The 25492-nt window shown below is 43.7% G+C and overlaps 1 protein-coding gene across 1 annotated transcript in view; it reads right to left on the reverse strand.

Annotated features, from left to right (window-relative positions):
- Nucleotides 1–25492, reverse strand: part of LOC122815080 (transmembrane protein 168-like) — a 182028-nt gene that overhangs the window by 61531 nt on the left and 95005 nt on the right. The gene's annotated exons all lie outside the window — the stretch shown is intronic.

Consider the following 25492-nt stretch of genomic DNA (forward strand, 5'->3'; position numbering starts at 1 on the left):
AGTTTTTCCAAAACATAGTTGAGATCCCAAGCAGGAATAGGAGGAGATCTAGGAGGTCTTAAGTTCTTAGCTCCTCTGAGAAACTGTCGCAAGAGCTGGTGGGAAAAGATGGGAGGGTCTGTATTATAATGAGCTGAAATAGCAGAGGCGTGCATCTTAATGGAAGAAAAAGAGAGACCCTTATGTAAGAGATCTGTCAAGTAAAGTAAAATTAAAGTAATGTTTGGAAGAAGAGGATCAGAATCCTGAGCCTGCATCCAGGAACAAAATCTTTTCCATTTTCCTGCATAAGATTTTCTAGTACTAGGACATCTGGCTTCTAAAATGACATCAATAACCTGCTTGGGCAGTAAAGAAGAAATCAAAGGCCCTGGATTAACCAGGCCAACAAGTTGAGAGTTCTGACATGAGAGTGGAGAACCTGACCCTGATGTTGGGACAGAAGGTTCGGAGACTGAGGTAAAACCCAAGGGGGGTCCAGGCATAAGTTTCTTAAAGTTGGATACCAAAACTGCCGAGGCCAATTTGGAGCCAGCAAGATTATCAACTTGGGATTGTCCTGTTTTATCTTCAATAAAACCCGTGGAAGAAGAGGAAGAGGCAGAAAGGCATATCCAGAGAGGTTCCTCCAACTGAATGACACGGCGTCCACTTTCCAAGCCTCTCTGTGGAAAGTCCTGGTGCAAAAAGTCTGTAGTTGATGATTGAGATGGGATGCAAAGAGGTCTATGTGAGGATATCCCCAGACTGCTGTTATCATCCTAAATATTTTGGTGTCCAGCAACCACTCGTGTGGATCCGAAAGATTTCTGCTCAGACTGTCTGCCGAGAAGTTTTGTTTCCCTGGTAGAAACTGAGCTTGAAGATCCAGATTGCAAGCTAGAGCTGTGTTCCATAGATCCATAGCTAGTCTGCAAAGGGGGTAGGAATGAGATCCCCCTTGCTTGTTTATGTACCACATAACTGTGGTGTTGTCTGTCCGTATTAACAGTTGTCCTGGTTGTAAAAGATTCCTGAAGGCCAATAGAGCTTTCTGAACGGCTAACATTTCCTTTAAATTGATATGCAGGTGCTTCTGATCCTTTGTCCAAAGGCCCTGCAAACAACTGCCCTGAAAATGGGCTCCCCAAGCATAATCCGAGGCGTCCGTGGTTAGAATCTGAGAGACAGGAGGCAGACGGAAGGGCTTCCCTTTGTTTAGAGCATATGCGCTGGACCACCAAAAATTCCTTTTGAAGGCAAGGAAGGACGGAGATCAGTATGTCTAAACTGTGGCAATGCTGAGACCATACACTTTTTAGATACCACTGTATTTTCCTCATGTGTAGTCTTGCATATGGTACGAGAAAGGATGCAGGAGGCCATGGAACCCAAAGCCTGCAGGAATTTCCTTGCAGATAGAAGAGTTAAAGTTGCCAAGGTTCTGAAAGTTGAAGCCAGCTGTAACTGTTTTTTGGATGTCAGAAATGCCATCTGGGTTGTGGTGTTTAGAAGTGCACCCAGAAAAGTTATCTGTTGTGATGGTGTCAAATTTGACTTTATGTTTACAGAGAATCCCAGGAACTTGAGGAGGTTCTGTACAAATTCTAGATGCTGGAGTAAGACATCCTTGCTGTCTGCCTGAATTAGACAATCGTCCAGATAAGGGTAAATTTGAATTCCCTTGAGTCTGCAGTAAGCTACTACTGGAGCCAGGCATTTGGTGAAGACCCTGGGCGCAGTAGATAATCCAAAGGGCAGCGCAGAGAATTGAAATTGCCTCGATCCGGCTTTGAACCAGAGGTATTTTCTGCGATCCTGTCTAATGGGAATGTGTAAATATGCCTCCTTTAAATCCAAAGTTACTATCCATGCATTTTTGGACAGCATTGGAAGTAGTTGCTGTAGAGTAAGCATCTTGAATTCTGGAATTTCTAGAAAGGTGTTCAAGACAGACAGATCCAGAATGGGTCTCCATGAGTTTTGCTTCCTTGGGACTAGAAAGAGCCTTGAATAAAAACCTTTTCCCATCTCTGAAAGAGGAACCAGTTCTATGGCATTCATAGCCAAAAGAGCTTCCACCTGGTTTAAGGCCTCCGTCCATTGATGTTTTGGAAGGTCTGGCCATCCGCTTGGCCTTGGCAAGGTGTGAAAATGGAATTTGTAACCTCTTAAAACCACATCCAAAACCCATTTGTCTTGGGTTATTTGAGTCCAATTTTGATAAAAGAGAGAGTTTTCCTCCGAGAGGGGCTTCCAGGCAAGAAGTTCCTGTAGCCCAACAGAGGGAGTCATTGAGTTTGTTTCCTTTGAGATTGTGACCTGTCCTCTCCTCCCCTAGGAGTGGAAGCAGTCCACTGTCTTGGTCTATAAGCAGCTTGTGTTTGAGGCCTCCCTCTGGAACGTCTATATCTACCCCTCTGAGGCCTGTCTGAAGAGGGAAAGGGCCAATTTTTAGAAGGCCAATTCCTGCTAAATCTAGGAGGCTGTACTTGTAAGAAATCTTTAACTGTTTGCATGGATTTCGCCTTATCCTCCATCTTTTTAATCACCTCTTCAGCTTTTGATCCAAACAAAACATTATGCTGAACAGGAGCATCCAATAATTTAGCCTTTACTTGTTCAGGTAAATTTTGTTCCTTTAGCCATGCATGCCTTCTAATGAAGGTGCCAGAGGCCGCAGCCCTACAAGAAGCCTCCAAGGCATCAAATCCACAGTGTAAACCATGCTTCCCAACCTGTTCAGTGGCATGCAATAAGTCATGTAATTCCTTATCTGCACAGGCAGAAATGGAAGTAAGCTTTTGTTTTAAGACAGACAGTAGAAATTGCTGGTATTTAAACATATGAAACTGACAGTTTAAAGCCCTAATGGACAAAGCAGCAGAAGTGTACACCTTTTTGCCCCATCTTTCTAAGGATCGAGAATCCTTTTCAGTAGGAATAGGATTTTTGGCAGAAGCGGCCTTAGCTCCCTTAGGACCCTGAGAAATGGTTTCAGGGTCAGCAGAAGGGTTCTTGTATAAAAACTGATGGGAATCAGGAACCCTGTAATATCTATCAGGCTTAACAGGAGCAGGAGGAAAAGAGTCAGGGGTTAAGTTAGCCTCCGAAAAGGCATCATCCACAATATTCAAAACAGGAGGAATAGCCAGGGGTCTATGTTGGGGAAGAAGAAGAAATTCCCTCAGTCTTTTCTTGGATTCCGAATACTCCTGTACTTCCCAGTGGAAATGTTCCCTCATTTCATGTAAAGTTTCCCCAAAAGAAAAATCCTCAGGGGGAGAAGCTGAAGGAATGGATTCTTCAGCATCAGAATCCTCATAAGGAGGGAAAGAATATTCCTGATCGGAAGAAGAAACAGAGGAAACAGAAGCCTGATCAGAGGAATCATAAGAGATATCCTGCCTAGGCCTTTTGTCTGGAGGTGGATGAGAACCCCTAATCATAGTAAGTAAATCCTCCGCCATCTTGAGTAACTGTTTCTGTGACTTGGGAGCTGGTTCAGAAACAGGCCTGTGTAGGAGTCTTTGCCTTTATTAGTAGCTGAGTAGGCCTGAAAACCCCTTCGGAAACCGGTACCCGCACAGCGGCTCCGGACCCATCCGAAGGAGCACTGTCCAAAGGTCCTGCAACAGGAATATTTAAAGGCCTGGTTGGCTCCTCATGAGAGTCCGTTCGGCCGTCGGTTCTGAAATGGCCGACGACAGGGGCTGCAAAAGCGCCTCACTGACGACGGCCGAACCTGAAGCTGGCTCCGGTTGTGCGCTATCATCAGATTTGGACCTCGGAGTCCTGTCTTTATCCTTGCGACGTTTGTGAACTCCGGTAGCCGGAACCGTATCAGACGACATTTTGTAATTAAAGCACCTACCGAAGTAATGAAAGGCAAAATCGTACCTTCACTTAATTGTACGTTGATTGAATCTAGCACAAAACTGACAACTAGCTACGTCGTGGTCAGGGCCCAAGCAAGGAATACAGTAAGAATGAAAATCCTTATGAGGTATTTGCTTCCCACATGAAATACAACTATTAACTTTTTCTGACATCGGAGTGGAGCAAGAAAAAAGTTTCCCCAACGGGGTACTTAGCTTTGAGTGGAGAAGAAAATCTTCGGATTGAAGTATATCAGTAAAATTAGTCAGGAGTCAGCCGACCGGCACTTGCGAACTGCTATCACCGCACGGCAAGAAAGACTGGAGAAGATGGCGTCGGCTGTCAGCTTTGTACTCCTGGCGCTCTGACGTCAGGGAGCATGGTTGAACAGCCGACGCCGGACCCAGACTTTGAGATTCTGGCCGACCGAGGGCTGCCTGCCGGCAGGGGAGAACCCTACAGTCATGACTGCAACAGTGAAACACGATGATCATGTGATGCATCTAAGAAGGCACTCCTGTCTCCACTCAAGCTTTCAATGCCTCTGGAAAAAAAACAGCTGGCATACCAGTAAGACATACATAAATACAATTATAAACTCTCCAGACTACTCTTGATATCCATCTTCAACATTTGCAATAAGCTTGTCTGAGCATAAAAGTCAGCAGAAAAATAAGTACTCATTGCAAAATGACCTCCTTACAGCACTGATAAGAAGCTGTGGCTTCTATTAAAATGAGTTTCTTACAGCCATGGCCTCTAATCAAGGGCAGCTTCTCATTTGAGGGAGGCAGACATTTGTGCTGTGTTAAAACAGTGGGAGTCCACTTAAAGAAAGAAATACTGGCACTGTAAATAAATGTGACCTTATGAGATCAAGCCAGCAAACTCTAACCTTTGGGTCATTTATAAAGCACAAAAGTATAATGCATGAGTGCGGGAGTAGGTGGCTATCAATGCATCAGCAGTGAGGCAAACTCTGTTAAGGAGTCATTCAACACAGAGCGACACAAGTAAGAGCTCACTGACAGAGCGAAATATCACATAGAATGATATCAAACGTAATGTAGGGCATGCAATACATATCAGCAATGAACAGACAAACAATGAAATATCAAACGGAATGTAGGGCGTGCAATACATATCAGCAATGAACAGACAAACAATGAAATATCAAACAGAATGCAGGGCGTGCAATATGCATCAGCAATGAACAGAAAATCAATGAAATATCAAACGGAATGTAGGGCGTGCAATACATATCAGCAATGAACAGAAAATCAATGAAATATCAAACGGAATGTAGGGCGTGCAATATGCATCAGCAATGAACAGACATTCATAATCCATGTTGTTCTGGTCTACTTCCTGAACTCTGTTCATAATGCTGTCTTCTATAAAAGGAACCTGCAAGCGTTTTTAAATACTGATGCTCTGAAAGCCAATTTTACTTACTGCGACTTGTATTCAAGGACAGGGCAGATTCAGGTGTAAGATATGAGCAGAATACTGAATTAAGTGTCCCACCTTCAGAGGCCCTCTGCAGTCGATACCATGGAAAATTCATAAGCAGCACAAAATCAACTTTCTGGGAGGAAAAAGCCACAAAAGCTTTAGCAAGGGCTTAGACGTCAATGTCCTGAAGCATCAAAGTAATACTTGAGAAAGGTGCTAAACACAACCAAATGGCAAAGACGGGGGGGGGTGTGGGGGGCTCTGCTTAGTAACAAAGTTTAAGAAAAATCTTGAGTTTGTAACCTCTTTGGATGAGGTTTGCTAAGACAAAATCAGGATCTCATTACACAAACCAAAGGAGCTGAAAAGTTAGTCTTTGAAACTTCAGCACCCTCCTCAGGTACAGCCCAAGATGTTAATACATTTTGAGGGTAAGGGAAAGAAGTCTTTCTCAGGAATTTTGTCTCACTGAGGTTTACATTAAAATCTGATGACAGAAATGTACACCCCAGGACATGGAAATCACTATACCTAGTTAATCAGCATTAACTCTTAAGAGCTCAGCATTTTCAGACGGTCTGTCCACAAATTCCTGGGCTGCTTCTGGGATGTTTAGCTATTTGTATACAAGAGTGTTTCAAATATGTTTCTGTAATCATTCACAAAATTTTTGGGAATGTTTCGGGCAGAACACCCTTTACACTGGGTTCCAACTTTCATAGATGAAGCAGTATCAGTTTCCTGAATTTTAATAAAAAAAAAATTCAATTTTAAATGTCCCTGTTACACAACATACATAAAGAATGAAAAAAAAACACATACTCTTTTTAGGTCAGAAATTAGCACTCAAAAAACATATGGGATGGTGCAAAGCGAGCTGTAACAAACTCTGAGATGAAACTGTCACAAAGTACAAACGATCCACAAAAGTTAAAACTCCACGAATTTATTGTTCCAGAAACAAACTTTGGATAAGCGCTTTCACTACGAATAGCTTCCTCAGATCCTTCTCAAAATGACCGAAGTAGGATCATACATATATAGCAAGTAAGTCAATTAAACAATTAACATCATTACAATTTAAAGGAGAAATGATGTATATAGAAAAGAAAAATTATCCTAAAACACTTTTTAAAAACTTATTAGATGGAATAATCCATCTAATGAACTTTATAAAAACTATACTTATAAAAATGTGTATACATATGGAAGCTATACAAAAATATATATACAACAATTGTGCTCAGTGTGTGCAAAATGTGGATATGCATACCTAAACATCTCATATATGCATGCACTCTTATAGATACAGACTTGTGTTATAGTGTATAAGACATAAGAATCATCTCACATTCCTACGCTGTCTTAGTTTAGGTTTTATGGACGCTATTTCATTAAGCCCAGACCCTTTATCAGCTCTTAAAAGAACTATCCATTCACTTTCCTTACTTTCTGTAAGGGTCCTGATATCTCCACCCCTTTTATTGGGAATCACAACTTCAAGAATTCTGAACAAGAAACTGTGCGATTCCCCAAATAAAGTAATATGCTTAGCCAATGCATTGTGGCTCAATCTTTTCCTAATGTGATATAAATGCTCACGTATCCTGTCTCTAAATGTACGATTGGTCTTACCCACATAAAAAGACAGGCATGCCTGGCATACTGCTAAATACACCACACTGATGCTCATACAACCAGCATCTGCATTGGTTCTAAATATGGTTTTTAAATCAGGATGAAAGAACGTGGTGTTGGTATCAATGGAGGAACAAAAATTACAATGGCCACAGGGCTTGGTGTATCCATCTCTCTTGGGGCCCATTTCAGATTTGGTAGAACATAATATTCTCTTCAGATTCTTCTTATTCCTAAATAGAAAGCGTGGTCTATCACCCACTATCTCTTTCAGGTCACTATCAACCTGCAAGATGTCCCAATGCTTTATAACAATTCCCCTAATCTCGGAATAATCCGAAGAGAAGGGTGTTGTAAATTTAACATACCTATCAAAGCTATTCTCTTTGGTGTCCCAATGCTTTATAACAATTCCCCTAATCTCGGAATAATCCAAGAGAAGGGTGTTGTAAATTTAACATACCTATCAAAGCTATTCTCTTTGGTGTCCCAATGCTTTATAACAATTCCCCTAATCTCGGAATAATCCGAAGAGAAGGGTGTTGTAAATTTAACATACCTATCAGAGCTATTCTCTTTGCTGATCTCATTGGCATTATGGGGTCCAAAATGTGGTGTAGCTACTGATGAACGTAATACACTGGCTGTTAATTTGTTTTTAAAAGCTTTTATTTTACTCAGAGAAAGAAAGTACAGTTTTGTACCTACCATAAATGTAGATGTTCGAGTGCTAATACAGCTGCAGTCATAACAGATGGGTTCTCCTGCCGTCAGGCGGGTCCTCGGTCGGCCGAATTCCAAAGTCTAGGTCCAGCGTCGGTTGTCGTCGCTTTCTTTCCTGACGTCAGTGCAACAGGGGTATACAAGACACAGCAGACGCCATTTTCTTCAGTCTTTCTTGCCCCAGATGTCAGGTGCCCCCAGGAGGAAGGCAATATATATATAAAAAAATATATACATATATACATATATATATATATATATATATATATATATATATATATATATATATATATATATATATATACACACACACACATATATATATATATATATGTATATATATATATATATATATATATATATATATATATATATATATATATATATATATAAAAATATATAATCATGCATTGCAATATAATCAAAAACAAGTAGTTGCAAGCAAATACATCATAGAAGGATAACCCAATCAAGTTGTAAGATGAGGAGTTAGCCACTAGGTCTGTACCCAGAGGGGAAGGAGGGAGGGAAACCTGGACTGCAGCTGTATTAGCACTCGAACATCTACATTTATGGTAGGTACAAAACTGTACTATGTTCATCGTGCATACAGCTGCAGTCATAACAGATGGGTAGAATCCCAAAGCTACGCACAGGGTGGTAGGCACTAGGTGGAACTGGGAGGAGCCAGAATGCCCTGCAACACAGCTGTGGCAAAGCCTGCTCTAGTTTTGGAGTATAAAGGTAGGTGGTAGTGTTTTGTGAAGGTATGCACAGAACTCCAAGTGGCTGCCTCCAAAATATCTTTGGTAGGGACTCCTCTGAGGAAGGCTGCAGAGGTAGCTGTGGCCCTTGTGGAGTGGGATCTGATGCCTGCAGGTACAGATTTACCATGAAAGGAGTAACAAAACCGTATGCAGTGGCCTATCCATTTTGAAATTGTCTGTTTGGAAATTGGCTTCCCTTGAGCTCCTACAGCATAGGACACAAAGATTTGTTCTGATTTCCTGAAAGGCTTTGTTCTGTCCAAATAGTAACGTAGCTGTCTATGGATGTCTAAGGAATGTAGCAGCCTTTCCCCTTTGTTTTGAGGATTGGGGTAAAAGGTAGGTAAGTGTATGGCCTGATTTAAAGCTACCCTGGATACTACCTTAGGCATAAATGACGGGTTGGTTCGTAGGGAAACCCTGTCCTGATGGAAGATGAGAAAGGGCTGCACAGCCATGAGGGCTTGTAGTTCCGAAACCCTACGAGCTGAGATAATGGCAAGAAGGAAAGCTGTTTTCCAGGACAAATATTGCAAATCTGTTGAGGCAGCTGGTTCAAAGGGAGGCAAAGTTAATTTTTCTAGAATGTAATTAAGATCCCAGGCTGGTATTGGTTGTTTCCTTGGAGGTCTTATATTCTTAGCCCCTCTGAGGAACTGTCTTAAGAGTGGGTGAGAGAATAAGGGTGGATCAGTGCTGTATTCTGCAGAAATGGCTGAGGCATGGATTTTGATGGAGGAAAATGAAAGTCCACTGTTCAACAGCTCAGCTAGATACTGTAATATCGGAGGCAAATTCAGTTTTCTAGGATCCTGGCCTTTTTCTCATTCCAAGCAAAACCGTTTCCATTTTATGGAGTAAGCCTTTCTAGTAGATGGCCTTCTGGCCTCCAAAATGACATCCTGCACCTCCTTGGAGAGTAGGGTCTGTTGTGGTGTTAAGGAATTTTCCATGCAGCCAGACTGAGTGTTTTCAGCTGACTGTGAAGAGTTTTGTAGCTGTGCTGAGTCAGTAGAAGAGGCATTAGAGGTAAGGTCCAGGGAGGAGAATGTGTTAGGCTCCTCAGGAGTGGGTACCAGTGTTGTCTTGGCCAGTTTGGAGCAATCAGTATCATCTTCGGTCTGTCTGCTCTTGCTTTCAAGAGCACCTTGGGCAGAAGAGGCAAAGGTGGGAAGGCGTAAACTGTCCGTGCTGCCTAACTGAAAGAAAGGGCGTCCACTCTCCAGGCCTTTGGATGGAATGTCCTTGAGCAGAATTTTGTCAATTGAGGATTCCTGTGGGAGACAAAGAGATCTATGTCTGGCCTTCCCCACGCTTGGATTATATTTGTAAACACTTGAGGATGCAACTTCCATTCGTGCGGGTCTGTCATATTTCTGCTTAGATTGTCTGCCAGCGTGTTTTCCAACCCTGGCAGGTACTGTGCTTGAAGTTCGATTTGCCATTCCAGAGCCAAGTTCCAAAGTGACATGGCCAGCCTGCACAGGGGGTATGAATGTGTTCCTCCTTGTTTGTTTATGTACCACATTACTGTGGTGTTGTCTGTTCTTATCAATAATTGCCCTGGATGCAGGAGATCCTTGAAAGCTGTAATTGCATTTATCACTGCTAGCATTTCCTTTTGATTGATGTGAAGGTGCTTTTCCTTTTGGGACCATTTGCCCTGAATGCACCTGTCTGTCATGTATGCCCCCCAGGCGTAGTCTGAGGTGTCTGTTGTGATGACTTGATTTGCTTGAGGCTTGCAGAATGGTAGACCTGTGTTTGTTTGGCATGCTTGGGCCCACCATAGAAATTCCTTTTGCAAACATGGGATTAGTGGTATTATGGTTTCCAAACTGTGGCTGTGTTGAGACCATAGGTTTTTTAGGTACCATTGAAGTTTCCTCATATGCAACTTTGCACATAGGATTAGAAGAATGCAGGATGCCATGAAGCCCAGATCCTGCAGGATTTTCCTTGCAGTTAGCCTGGTACAATTTGCTAGTATTTTGAAGTACTGAGTTAGTTGCCCCTGTTTTTCTGGCGTAAGATAGGCCATCTGGGTGTTTGTGTCCAAGTTGGCACCCAGGAAAATTATTTTCTGAGATGGTGTTAGCCTGGATTCATCTTTGTTGACTGTGTATCTCAGAGAATTCAATAACCGTGTTACATAAGCCAGATGTTCCAGAAGTATGTGTTTGCTGTCCGCTTGGATCAGGCAGTCGTCCAAATAAGGGTAAATTTGTATCCCTTGAAGTCTGCAGTAGGCAATTACTGATGCCAGGCATTTCGTGAATACTCTGGGAGCAGTAGATAAGCCAAAGGGCAATGCAGAGAATTGATAGTGGATTGAACCTGCAAGAAATCTGAGGTATCTTCTGCAACTTTGTCTGATTGGGACATGCAGGTATGCCTCCTTGAGGTCCAATGTTACCAGCCAAGACTCCTTGCCCAGCATGGGAAGAAGCTGCTGTAAGGTGAGCATCTTGAATTTTGGTGCAGTAGAAATGTGTTTAGGATGGATAAGTCCAAAATGGGTCTCCAATCGGTTCCCTTCCTTGGTACCAGGAATAGTCTGGAATAAAAACCTTGACCTTGTTCGTGAGTAGGTACCTCTTGAATAGCTTTCATGTTCATGAGCTTTGAAATTTGTATTTGAGCCTCTGTCCTTTGATTGTGTGGCAGGTTCAGCATGCCTCTCCTTTTTGGAAGAGTGTGAAAATGAAATCTGTAGCCTCTGTTTATAATGTCCAGGATCCATTTGTCTGTTGTGATATGCCAATTTTTTGAAAATAATGCCAGCTTTCCTCCCAAGGGTGCTGCCAGCTGAGACTTGCTTGGCATGCAAAGGGGAAAGTCATTGGGTTTGTTTCCTGTATTGTTGTGCACTGTCTTCGCCACCTCTTGGTGCTGGAGTTTGCCATTGTCTGCCTCTATATGATCCTTGAGATTGTCCTCTGCCCCTTGTGCGCCTGTATCTACCTCTTTGGGGCTTGTCCGTGGCTGGAAAGGACCAGTTTTTTGAAGGCCAATTTCTGCTAAAACGTGGTGGTTGTACCTGTAGAAAAGCTTTGACAGTTTGCATAGATTTAGCTTTTTCTTCCATTTTCCGTAGTATCTCCTCCGCATTAGTACCAAATAATACATCCTTTTGTAAAGGAGCATCTAGTAGTTTAGCTTTAACATGATCAGGCAAGGTTTGTTCCTAAGCCAGGCATGTCTACGAATGACTGATCCTGTAACAGCAGCTCTACTTGAGGCCTCTAGAGCATCATAGCCACATTGTAAGGTGTGTTTACCCACTTGTTCTGCACTATGCATCATATCCTGCAACTCCTTCAAATCTGGTTGTTCAGGTTGTGACATTTTATTCCTTAATTGTGATAACAGAAACTGCTGATATTTAAGCATATGGAACTGACAATTTAAGGCCCTCATGGCTAGGGTGGCCAAGGTATATACCTTTTTTCCCCACCTTTCTAAGGATCTAGACTCTCTTTCGGAAGGTAATGGATTCTTAGCAGTAGAGGCCTTCATTCCCTTGGGGCCTTGAGAAATGGTTTCAGGGTCAGCATTATGGCTTTTGTAAAGAAATTGGTGTGAGTTAGGAACTCTGTAGTACCTATCAGGCTTGACTGGGGCAGGAGGCAGGAATCCAATTAAGGCAAGCCTCCGAGTAAACATCATCAAGTATGTCCAAGACAGGAGGAATCGCCAGAGGTCTGTGCTGAGGTAGCAAAAGAAATTCCCTAAGTCTTTTCTTGGAATCTGAAAAATCTTGGCCTTCCCAATGGAAGTGTTCCCTCAAGGTATGCAAGGTTTCCCCGAAAGAGAAATCCTCTGGGGGAGATACAGAAGGAATGGACTGCTCTGCATCAGAATCTTCAAAAGGGGAGTATGAGTGTTCCTCTTCATCAGAATGTTCTGAAATAATGGAGCCCTGGTCAGAAGAGGGAGAATCTTCCTCCACTCTGGGTCTCTTGTCCGGAGGGGGTTGGGAACCCATGATAAGAGTAATTAAATCCTCAGCCATTTTGAGCATCTGCTTTTTAGGCATGGGACCTGGAGATGGGCCCTGTGCAACAGGCCTCTTGGGATGCATGGCTGATTTGGACTTAGTAAAGGCCTTTATGGAAAAGGAAGATGAGGGTCTGAAGACACCATGGGTGGAAGTGGACCTGTCCACATTAAGAGGCTCAACACTCACAGTGGCTTCGGTAGCTGTAGTCAGGGTATGGGCCGAGGCACCTGCGGTCTCAAGACACTGCCAGAAAAGTGTCGTCGGTAGTCAGGGGCTGCGTAGGCGCCTCGCTGAGAACCGGACCACGTGTAGTCGGTTTTGGCGTGGTGTCGGTGGAGACTGCAGACCTCGCGTGTCAGTCTTTGTCCTTGCGCCTTTTGGACAAAACGGTAGTCAGAGTCTCCGACGACATTTTATAATCAAAAGCTTTACCAAAAAAGTGCTGGTCGAACTCCGCCCGACGCTTAATAGTGCGTTTATTGAAAGTAGCACAAAAGCGACAGCCCGAGACGTCGTGGTCTGGGCCTAAACAAGGTATACAGAGGGAATGGAAATCCTTATGTGGTATTTGCTTCCCACAAGAAATACAATTGTTAACTTTGTCTGACATCGGTCTGAGGCAAGAAAAGTTTCCAACGGGTACTTAGCTTTAAAGAAGACTTCGGTTTCCAAATTTTCGTAATTTCAGGAGCTGGCCGACCGGCACTTGCGAACTGCTTCTGCTTCGGGCACCGCGCAGCAAAAAAGACTGAAGAAAATGGCGTCGGCTGTGTCTTGTATACCCCTGTCGCACTGACGTCAGGAAAGAAAGCGACGACAACCGACACTGGACCTAGACTTTGGAATTCGGCCGACCGAGGACCCGCCTGACGGCAGGAGAACCCATCTGTTATGACTGCAGCTTGTATGCACGATGAACATCCAAAAGTTCCACATCTGTTTTAAGGTGATTGTGTTTGTTGCAGCCTCAATTTACAAAGGCTACACTGGCTTAAATTCAACCCCAACTTCAAATGACAATCTCTTGCTATTATTTCATGATGTTCTTAATAAATTTTCAAGACCTTTAATAATCTCACTTTCATTCTCAACAGCCTAACAGCTTTGATGGAAACTATACAATGGAATCTCATACATGTGAATACCTGTCAGAACATGTAAAATTCTACAAATAGGTATTGCCACATATTGGAAAAAAGAAAAGCACGGCTGTCTAAGTAAACTTACCACAACAGTAGCTGTTCAAATGATCACTGCTACAGCAACTTTAACTACACAGGTTAAGGATATAACAGCGGACCAACTTCTAAAGCTTTCACAGCATATTCCTTATGTCCGGACAGAGATTTTGGCTACAAGCCCTTCAGAAGTTTTCTTGTCAACAGACAGTGCTAGGATCAGAATACTAAGTGCCCACACCCAGGCACAAAAACACAAACATAAGGGGAATGGAGGGAGTGGCTGCTGCAGAAGTGATCATCCAAATATCTTCCGTTACACTAAGTTTACTTACACAACTGTATGTTGTTCATCAAAATACTGATGTAGGAGCCTAAGCTACTTGGGTAGATTACCATAGCTTAACATGACTGGTAGAAAGAAATTATGAGGGTCCAAGAACCCCTGGAAGATGGCCCTAGCAAAGTCGGTCCTAGACCTGGAAAATGAATCTAGCTTATAGTGTTTCATAAGTGCATATGCCCAAGTTGCTGCTTCTCAAATACTTGTTGAAAATCAACCCTTTCCAAAAAAGGCAAATAAAAGCTCTGACAGAGCAGCCTGGACTTCTGGCTGAACAGTTTTGTTGTGGTGGGTGTAACAAAAGATAACCACACGAGACCATCATTAATAGCTGACAGATGATGTCCTTTTTGCATACCTCCCAAGAAATGAGTAAATTATCAGAAGTTCTGAAAAGATTTTCTTCTGCCAAGATAATACCAGAGTTGTCTGTGGACATCCAAAGTATGCACTACCCTCTCCCCCTCTTTTGTAGATTCTACAAAGCAAACACTGAGGGACAGCTTTAGGCAAAAATGAAGAATTAGTACTTAGGAAAATCATATCTTTGTAGGAAATTAGACAAGGTTGACCCACCATGAAAGCTTGTACTCACTTGTAGAGGTCAGAGCAATTACTAAAACTGCTTTCCATGTCAAGACCCTTAAGCCAGCCTGATAAGCTGGTTCATCTGGAGCAAGAGAGTTTTTTTTTTTAAACAGAAAATTAAGATCTAAAGAAGGAAGCGCAAGTATGTTAGGAGCCTTCTTATGTGACACCCCTTTCAAAAAGATTTTTACATGAGAATACATTGAAAGAAAGGGTGGGAAGGGGTTCATGAGCAGACGTGCAGAAATGGCTGACAAATGAACACTGATTAAAGAATAAGACAGGCCTTAACATAGTAACTCTCAAATACTGTGCAGCCACAGAAACACTATCCCTGAATGGGTGCTTGTTCTTTTTTTGACACCAACTAAAAAACCTTTCCCATTTACGAATACGATTTTCTAGTAGCAGCTTTTCTTTGCTCAATTAATATATGCTGCACACACTCATAAAAAAGTGACTAAAATATGTATGAAAAGTCTATCATCCAGGCAGTCAGCAGTACTTATTTGGTGTTGGGATGCATCAAACATCCCTGGTCTTCTGTGAGTAAATCCAGTCAGTAAGGAAACTTGTAATTGCCTCTATTTTCATAACAGAAGGGAGATCCCACAGTTGTCTGGGTCAGAAGGAGTCATCAAAATGATCCTGGATATTGTGGAAAGGTTGAATAAAATGATTAAGAAACATTCCTGTCCAAAGAAAAGAAAACGCATCTGTCTTAGATAACAACTTTCTGAAGCAGGATTTTCCCAACTGACTGCTGTGACTGGAAGCAGATAGGTGCGTGTGAAGTTTACCCACAGCTGGATACATTTTTGGATGGCCATCTGATTCAGTTTTCATTTGGGGGGGGGGGGGTCTGTTCTTATCCTCAACTTGTCTTTCACACAGCTGTGCTCTGACAGTATTTTAGACCCCTATAGAGTGAGAGTGCACCAAGCAACTACATCTTAGGCTACTGGGGATAGTCTTTACAAAGGGTAAGATCTGGTTCCCCTTTGCTTATATACATCTCGGTGGTGGCTTCCTAAACAGCTGTAGACGTCCCAGGAATCAAAGACAAATAGAGAGTGCTGAGAACATTTACTACAACATCTCTTTTGTTTGAGTGCTTTGGTTGGCTTTTTTTTTTTTTTTTTTTATTCCAAAGACACTGTACCCCACTCCACACAGATATTACTCCTGAAGCAAAATCTGAGCAGTGTGTTGTGGCAGTGTGTGCTGGAGCAGGGACTGACACTGGAAGACGTGAATTCTGAGAAATTTGGTGCTTCCCCCAGAAAAACTACATTTCCATAAATCCTAAAACTGGCATCCAAAATGTCAGGGGATATTGATGCAGAGACCCTAAAGATTCACATATCACTGCCTTTTTCTCATGTTGAGTCTAGCAAGAGGAATCATGAGTAGCATAGATGCCATGAGACTCAGAATCCTGAGGAACTCCCTTGCTGAGACAGTAATTTGAGTGGAAAAACTATGGAATAGATCTAAACACAGATCTTTCTCCTGTGGAAGAAAAACTCTTTGAACTGAAGTGTCCAGAAGACACTTCAGTAAAACAATCTTATAAGGAGTAGTCAGACAAGACATCTGTACATTCTCTACGAATTCCAGCTTCTATAGGTGATCCCTTACCCAAGTGAGAGTTTCCTGACACTTTAAGGAAGTCATCTAAATAAGAAAAATGTGAATATACTGCAGCCTGCAGTAGGCCGTTACAGGAAACTGGTACAGTAGAGAGACCAAAGGATACTGCAGAGATCTGATAATGTGATACAGACACAGGAAAACTTAAAGATCTGAAATTTGGGTCTTCAAGAATGTGATATGCATCATTTAAATCTTAAGGTCAAGGGCAAACTCAAACGGGAAATAAGGGGTGACAAGTTGAAGAGAGAGAGCATTTTGAACATGGGTACTATCACAGACAAATTCAGAAATTAAGGATCCAGAACTAGTATCCAAGAATCATGTTTCTTTGCACCAGCAAGATCCTGTAATAAAACCATTCCACTAACTAAGGAGGAGGGACTGCTTCTATTAACCCCCTGAGCAAGCCTCGTGGGTGATGAGGAATCCCCCAGAAAAGGAAGAGCAGCCTCCCACTCATCTGCAGCCATGATTACTCCCAAAAACCATCTGTCTGAAACTATCTGTTGCCAAGAGAGAAAAGGAGATTCACACTTTCTAGAAGGATTAGGGGGCTTCCAAGCTGGTGTGAGGGCATACTTCATATAGTCATTCAGACTTGGGAGTTGTTTGCTGAGGGGGTTCTTTTTGGGACCTTACTGCCACTGCTATGTAAACATTTGCCTACAAGCAGCTTGCTGGGTCTGCTCATTTTAAAGATAGTTGGATCCTTTGGCAAACATGGAGAAGGAAGGCTGAAAAACTAGAGAGATCCCTTGAATCAGCTTTCCACTTTAATCATACTTTTTAATGATCTCTGCAGCAGAAGGTCCAAAAACTAGTTCTCCATACAAGGGAAAATTCAGTTTTTCATTATAGACATCCTCTCAGAAGTTTTGAAAATGCAGCCAAGAAAACTTCCTCCTAACAGTTTCAGTGGCAGCATCCCTGGAGATGGCATCAGCAGAATCATATGCACATTTCAAACAGTGGCCAGTCACTTGAGACAGAAACAAATTTACACAAAGCAGATTTCTCCTCTGATGTGAAAACCTATGCTAAATAACACTGAAATGGAATAAGCAGGATCTTTTACTTAGTGAATTATAAGTATTGCTAAATGTGCAAGTAAACAAAAGAATTGCAAATCCAACTATATTAGAACATTTAACATAACTCATAAAAGATTAGCCAGGCAGAAATTGCAAGTGTTATTAGATAAATATTAACAGTGATTATAAGTCGTATCGAAGTTTTGTCATGGATGATTGAATATAGTTGTAAATGGTTTATATTTTCATTGTTTATTTCATGTATTAAATTGTTTTGATTATTTGATACATTTAATAAAAATTGTTGAAAAAAAAGAAAACATATGCTAAAATATTACTCATACTTTCACAAGAGGAAAGCATAAACTAACATACGAGCGTGACATCTGAGAATTCTAAAAATAAAAACAATTGTTGCAGAATACACTTTTCTCCCAAATCTATCAAAACACTTCATATCTTTATCAGAAGGCGAAGGCATTAGTATTAATCAAATGTTTATTAGCAGATGGATTTGCAAAAGCTGCAGAGTCTGATCTGGGACGAGTGTATAAAAACTTAATACTGCCCCACTATACAGTACATCTGCTTTTTTTTGGGGGGGGGGGTAGCAGGCTGGCTGTCTCAGAATATTCAGAATGTACAAAAAATCCTCCAAAGGAAAAAGAACAAGAGGAAAAAGGAGTAGGTTGGACATTTCTGTTGTAACAAATATTTGCTGATTGACTGACAAAAGTACAGTTGTGTACACTTACCATAAATGTAGATGTTCGAGTGTATTCACTGTTGCAGTCATCACATTTGGATTATCTGCCTGCAGGTAGCCCTCAGCCGGCCTGAATACCAGAGTCTTGGATTTCTGCGTTGGATTGCTCTCTCTTCTTCCATGACCTCAGGTCATCAGGGGTATAAAACATGCAGCCGATGCCATTACATCAGTTTTTCTTGCCCCAGATGTCAGGTGCCCCCACAATGGGAAGCAATTACCCCTCCAACAAAAAGCATACACACCAGAAAGCTTAGATACACCAAACAAGAAGGAAGGTAGAGCCAAGAGAAGTCAGGGGGCTGGAGGGTGGGTAACCAGGACTGCAACAGTGAATACACTAACATCTACATTTATGGTAAGTGTACACAACTGTACTATGTTCTTCGTGTTACACTCTTGCAGTCATCACATTTGGATTGATTCCCAAAGCTAAGGAAGGGAGGAGGAAGTTAGAGAGCATTAGGGCCAGCTATTAAGCCCTGCAAGACTGCAGTGGCAAAACCAGTTCTGGATTTAGAAAAAATAGGCATGTGGTAATGCTTGGTGAAGGTTTGTACAGAGCTCCAGGTAGCAGCTTCTAGGATGTCCCTGGTAGGGACACCTCTGAGAAAGGCTGTAGAGGCCGATGCAGCCCTGGTGGAATGTGATCTTATCCCCTGTGGGGTAGGTTTTCCATAGTGCTTATAACAGAAATGAATGCAACGGGCTATCCACTTAGAAATAGTTTGCTTTGAAATGGCCTTCCCCTCCTGCCGCTGCAGCAAAGCCAGTTAGCAGCTGTTCAGATTTTCTGAGAGGCTTAGTCCTGTCCAAATAAATCTAAGTTGTCTGTGCAGGTCCAAAGAGTGCAGTATTTGTTCCCCTTTGTTTTGAGGATTCGGGAAAAAGGTAGGCAAATGAATGGACTGATTAAGGGCCACACTAGACACCACCTTGGGCAGAAAGGAAGGATTGGTTCTGAGGGAAACCCTGTCCGCATGGAAAATCATGAAAGGCTCCACTGCCATGATGGCCTGTAATTCAGACACACTTCTTGTTGAGGTGATGGCTAGAAGGAAGGCTGTTTTCCAAGAAAAGAATTTCAACTCTGCAGTTGCAGCTGGTTCAAAAGGAAGGAGAGTGAGCTTTTCCAATAAAAAGTTAAGGTCCCAGGCTGGAGTAGGGGCTCTCCTGGGGGGGGGGGTCTTAAATGTTGGCCCCTCTGAGGAATTGCTTTAGCAGGGGGTGAGAGAAGAAGGGTGGTTCAGTATTTTAATGTGCTGAAATGGCAGAGGCATGAATTTCAACTGACGAAGGATAGCCCTAGTGGAGCATTTCTGTCAAGTACTGAAGAATGAGCTAAGCTGAGCACCATTGTGCACATCCCCCCCAAGTCTGGCTCCAGGAACAGTATCCTTTCCACTTTTCAGCACAGGATTTTCTGGTACTAGGCCTCCTTGCCTCCAGAATGACATCTAGCACCTGCTTACTGAGGGATGCTATTGGAGAACTCAAGGAATTAGCCAGGCTGCAAGGTTCAGGGTTTGAAGCGGAGGGAGCAGAATCTGGCCCACCTGCTGGGACAACAGGGAAGGGGTCTGAGGCAAGTGCCTTGGTTCCAGCATTGTCATACTGTGCAAGAGGGGAGTGCTGGCATGGCCAGTCTGGTGCAATCAGTATTGTCCTTGGTTTGTCCCGTTTGATCTTTAGCAGAACCTTCGAGAGGAGAGGCAGAGGGGGAAAGGCATAAACTCAGAGGCTTTCCAAGGTAAAGGACAGGGAATCCACTTTCCAAGCTTGACTGTGGGAAGCCCTTATGCAGAATTCGTCCAACTGGCAGTTCTGAGGGGAGGCAAACAGGTCTCTCTCTCTGGAGTCCCCCATTTGTTCGAGGTTGAATATTTTTGGTTCCAGTTTCCACTCCTGTCTCCATGAAACTTCTGCTTAGGTCGTCTGCCAGTGAATTTAGCTTGCCTGGCAGGAATTGAGCTTGTAGATGCACTTGGTAGCTCAAGGCTGTGTTCCACAGAGCCATGGCTAGTCTGCAGAGAGAGTACGAGTGGGTCCCCCCTGCTTGTTTATGTTCCACATGACTGCGGTATTGTCTGTCTTTACCAATAATTGTCCTGGAAGGATGTGGTCCTTGAAGGCTGTCAGGGAATTCTGTAGAGCAGCATTTCTTTTTGGTTGCTATGCAGGTGCATCTGTCTCGGGTTCGATTTGCCCTGAATGCACTGCCCTGCAGAGTGAGCCCCCCATGCATAGTCTGATGTGTCTGTTAGGGTTTGGGCGGCAGGGGCTAGAGTGAAAGGGAGCCCCCTGTTGTGGTAGCAGGCTTCTGCCAACCAAAGGAACTCTGTCTTTATACAAGGAATGATAGGAATCATTGATTCCAGGTCCTGAGAATGTTGACACCATAGGCTTTTTAGATACCACTGTAGTTTCCTCATATGCAGTCTTGCATATCTATTTTGTAGAATGCAAGAGGCCATGAACCCCACGGCGTGCAGAATTTTCCTTGCAGACAGCTGGGTCTTTGTGGCCAGTAGTTTGAAGAAGGTTGTCAAATAAACTTGTTTCTCTGGAGTGAGGAAAGCCATCTGGGAAGTTGTATTCAAGCTTGCTCCCAGGAATACAATTTGTTGGGCAGGGTACTAGGTGAGATTTCTTTTCATTTATGGTGTACCCCAGTGAGTTACGAATGCCAGACGTTTTAATAATTCCTGGCTTTCTGCCTGAATCAGACATTCGTCCAAGTATGGGTATATTTGAATATTTCTCTGCCGGCAAAATGCAATGGCTGGAGCTAGACACACTGTGAATACCCTGGGTGCAGTAGATAAGCCAAAGGGAAGTGCAGAGAATGAGAAGTTATGTACTTACCATAACATTCCATGTTAGTTGTCTTCTTCTCGCCTTCTTTCTTGCTGGATGGGTTCGGAGCCGAACCTCGGCTCCGACTCGGCCTATTACTAAAGCTAGAGAGCTATTTTTTACCAGCTCGAGGCTATCCTATGTCCCATAATGCTAGGCGTCATATACCCAGATCTCGTTTGATAGCTAACACTATGGACATACATGTCTCCACCATGACCGTAGATATATATATATATATATATATACCTCTATATATCTAAGCTCTTGTATATATATACATATATAAAACTCTTATAAAAGAGTTACCAAGAAAAGGAAGAGAGGTAGCTAAGGAGATAACGCTGGTGATAACACATCTCAGAAGATACTCTTGGTCTTGCCAGGCTAAGGGGATGGAGGGTGGGACGCAAGAAAGAAGGCGAGAAGAAGACAACTAACATGGAACGTTATGGTAAGTACATAACTTCTCAATGTTAAGTTGTCAATCTCGCCTTCATTCTTGCTGGATGGGACAGCGTCCCTAGCACCTTAGTCCTGGGTGGCTCAATGGAACAGACTCTCGAGTACAGTGGAACCAAAATCAGCCCGTCTTCTAGAGGTCATGTCCAGCTTGTAATGAGAAATGAAGGTATGAGGAGAGGCCCATGTGGCCGCTGCACAAATGGAATCCATTGGCAATATTGCCTGAAAGGCTACTGAAGAAGCTAATGCTCTGGTTGAATGAGCTCTGGGCTTAATAGGGAGCTCTTTATGCCTCAATTGGTAAATCAACATGATAACAGAGGTCAACCACCTGGACAAGGTTACTTTGGAAACGAGCAGGCCTTGCTTCCCTTCCGCGTAAGACAGGAAGAGCTGTACTGATTTCCTCGTCTGCTTGGTTCTATCCAGGTAGAAGCGTAATTGACGGTGAACGTCCAGACAATGTAACTGCCGTTCAGACCTATTGGTATAAAGTGGGAAGAAGACAGGAATATCGATGGTCTGATTCAGATTTTTTTCAGAGAGTACTTTGGGTAAAAAGGACGGATTAGTCCTAAGTGAGACTCTATCTTTGTGAAAAACAGGTAAGGAGGGTGAACACAAAGGGCTTAAAGTTCCGATACCCTTCTTGCTGAAGTGATGGCTACTAAGAACAGAGTTTTCCAAGACAGCAACTTTAACGAACAGGAAGCCGCAGGGAGAATTAAAGACGACAGCACCAAATTTAGGTCCCATGGTGGGGGAGGATCTTTTACCGGTGGCCTAAGTAAGAGGGTTCTTTTTAGAAAGGCTTTACAAAGTTTGTGTGACATAATGCTGGTCTCTGACAATCCAACATGAAAATTTGCAATAGCTGCCAGCTGAACTCTGATGGTGGCTGAAGAAGAACCCATTTGAAAAAGTTCTGTCAAAAACTCTCTGTATGGACAGGAGCTGTAAAAGAGTCAACTTGTTTCTCCCCTGCCGAAACAGAGAAATGCTTCCATTTGCTAGCATAAGTCTTTCTGGTAGTAGACTTGTGCGAAGCGAGGATGATGTCACGAACTGAAAGAGATTGAGGGAAGCCTGGCTAGGGTTGGAAGTGGAGCAACCAAGCTGTGAGGTTGAGAGATTGATGCAGCCCACCCGACTGATGTGTCAGAAGATCTGGCGCTGGGTCCAGATGCCAGGGTTGATCTAGTAGATGAAGTTGCAGGAATGGGAACCAAATTTGTAGAGGCCAGTAAGGGGCAACAAGGATCATTCTGGATCTCAAAGCAGTTGCTTTCTGGATTAACTGAGTAATTAAGGGAAAGGGGGAAAAGCATACAGAAGACCCCGGGGCCAATCGCGGACTAGAGCATCTCTGGGGGGAAGACCTGGGAGAGGGAAGAGGGTGAGAATAAGTCTTGGCACTTGCTGTTTTGAGGGGTTGCAAAAAGATCGCAGCAAGGCTGACCCCACCTTCTGAAAATTTTTCCCGCTACTAGCTGGTTGAGAGACCACTCGTTGGGCATGAGAATGGCTCTGCTCAGCCTGTCCGCTATGACATTGGACTTCCCGGGGATATGAGTTGCTACCAGAAACCATTGAGAAGAGATCGCCCACTGCCAAAGTCTGAGTGCTTCCCGACATAGGGGGTAGGACCTGGTTCTGCCCTGCTTGTTGATGTACCACACTACAGACATATTGTCTGTCTGAATTGCAATAGCCCCGGTGGGTAGAGTGTCTTGAAGGGCCTTCAACGCTAAAAGTACCGGTCTCATTTCCAAGACATTTATGTGCAGGTGGCCTTCGAAAGGTTGCCATGTGCCCTGGACTGTCCTGCCCTGAAAATGCCCCCCCCACACCCGATCAGGGAGGCATCCGTTGTCACAGTAGCAACAGGAGGAGGAAGGACAAAAGGTCTGCCCTGAAGAACCTGAGGGGAGACCATCCACCACGAAAGGTGCCTTGTGCATGACTGAGTGATTAGAATGCTGTGTGACATTGGAAGCTGTTGAAAGGACCACTGGGAAAACAGCATCCATTGCAGGATCTGCATGTGAAAGCGAGCTAAGGGGAGTAATGTGAAAGCTGCTGCCATGAGACCTAGGGTTTGTATTACGAATCTGGCCTGGACTCTGCTCTCTTGTAGTAGGATTTGAACATGGTCGCGAATGTCTGAAATCCTTTGTACAGGCAGTTTTGCTGACAGTTCCACAGTGTTTAAAACGGTGCCTATGAAGGTAATAGATTGACAAGGTGACAAGGCAGACTTTTCGGAGTTTATAGAGATACCTAGCTCGTTGCAAATTTGGAGGGTATAATCTCTGGAATGGAGTAGCTGACGCTTGGTGGTGGCAGTAAGGAGCCAGTCGTCTAAGTATGGAAACACCTGGAATCCTTGTCTCAGGTGAGCCGCAACCACTGCCATGCATTTGGTAAACACCCTGGGGGCTGTGGTGAGGCCAAAGGGCAGGGCTCTGAATTGGTAGTGACTGGCTCCCAGCCGGAAGCGGAGAAACCTCCTGGAGCGCCTGTTCATTTTGATATGATAGTACGCATCCTGAAGGTCTGTAGAGCACATCCAATTGTCCTGACCCAGAAAGGGTAGAATGGACTGAAGCGTGACCATCCGGATCTTTGAACAGACTTGTTCAGAGGTCCAAAATAGGTCTCCATGGTCCTGGGCCCCTCCTCCCTGATCTTGATAAGTACTCTGGGAACAAGAGGCAGAGGGGGGAAGCATACACAAAGAGGGAGTTCCAAGGGAAGGTTAAGGCATCCACCTTCCATGCTAGGTGATGATATTCCCTGGTGCAAAATTTCTTTAGCTGATGGTTGAGGTATGAAGCAAAGAGATCTACCTCTGGATTTCCCCACACTTGAATGACATGCCCAAAGAGCTTTCTGTGGAGCTGCCATTCATGGGGGTCCACGATGTGTCTGCTTAACTGGTCTGCCAGGGTGTTGTTGATTCCTGGGAAGTACTGGGCTATAAGGTGTAATCCACAGAGGAGGCAGTCAGCCAGAGCTTCATGGCTAGCCTCCACATGGGGCAAGATTGTGTCCCTCCATGTTATTTCATGTACCACATTACTGTGGTGTCTGTTTTGACAAGGAGAATCCCTGGGCTGAGTTAAGGCTGGAATGATATCAGAGCCTTCTGCACTGCAATCATTTCCTTCTGGTTGATGTGGAAGGGAAGGTGTTGGGCATTCCAAAGACCCTGGGTGCACCTGCCTCCTAGGTGGGTGCCCCAAGCAACGTCGGTAGCATCAATGGTGAAGGTCTGGTCTGTGGGACGATGAAGGGGAGACCCTGGTTCCTGGGACATGCCTCTGCCCCCCAAAGCAACTCCGCCCTTATACAGGGGATCTGAGGAAGAGAGGTCTCCAAAGGTTGAGAACGTTGGCACCATGGCACTAAAGGTTCCCTAGGTACCACTGAAGTTTCCCCGTGCAGTCTCGCCAGAAGAATATGAAGGATGCAAGAAGCCATGTATCCCAAGGCTTGCAAGAACTTCCTTACTGTGAGGTGACTTTGGGATACCAGCTGAGTAAAGTAGAGAGACAGAAATTTCTGCTTCTCTAGGGTTAGGAAGGCCATTTGGAATGCTGTGTCCAGCAGAGATCATAAGAAGATGATACTCCTGGAAGGAGTCTGCTTTGATTTCCTCTAATTGATGGTGAATCCCAAGGAAGTGAGAAGGGTTCTGACGAAGAGCAAGTCCTGCAGGAGCTTTTCTTTGCTCTCTGCCTGGATGAGGCAGTTGTCCATATAGGGATAAATCTGAATGTTTTTCTGTCTGCAAAATGCTATGGCTGGGGCCAGGCATTTGGTGAAAACCCTGGGAGCAGAAAAATGCTATGGCTGGGGCCAGGCATTTAGTGAAAACCCTGGGAGCAGTAGATAAGCCAAAGGAAAGAGCAGAGAACTGAAAGTTTTGTGGGCCTGCTCTGAAACAGGAATTTTCTGCAGGACTCCCTTATGGGGATATGGAGGTATGCATCTTTTAGGTCCAGGGCTACTAACCAGGCATTTTTTGTCAGCAAAGGCAGCAGCTGCTGCAAAGTTGGCATTTTGAATTTGGGGACCACCAGGGAGGTGTTCAGCATGGATAGATCCAGGATGGGGAGTCAAGTGCCCTCCTTTCTGGGAACAAGGAATAGCCTGTAATAAA

The sequence above is a fragment of the Protopterus annectens genome, chromosome 11.part0 (genome assembly GCF_019279795.1).
Source record: "Protopterus annectens isolate FY-2018-M chromosome 11.part0, PAN1.0, whole genome shotgun sequence".
Lineage (NCBI taxonomy): Eukaryota > Metazoa > Chordata > Ceratodontiformes > Protopteridae > Protopterus > Protopterus annectens.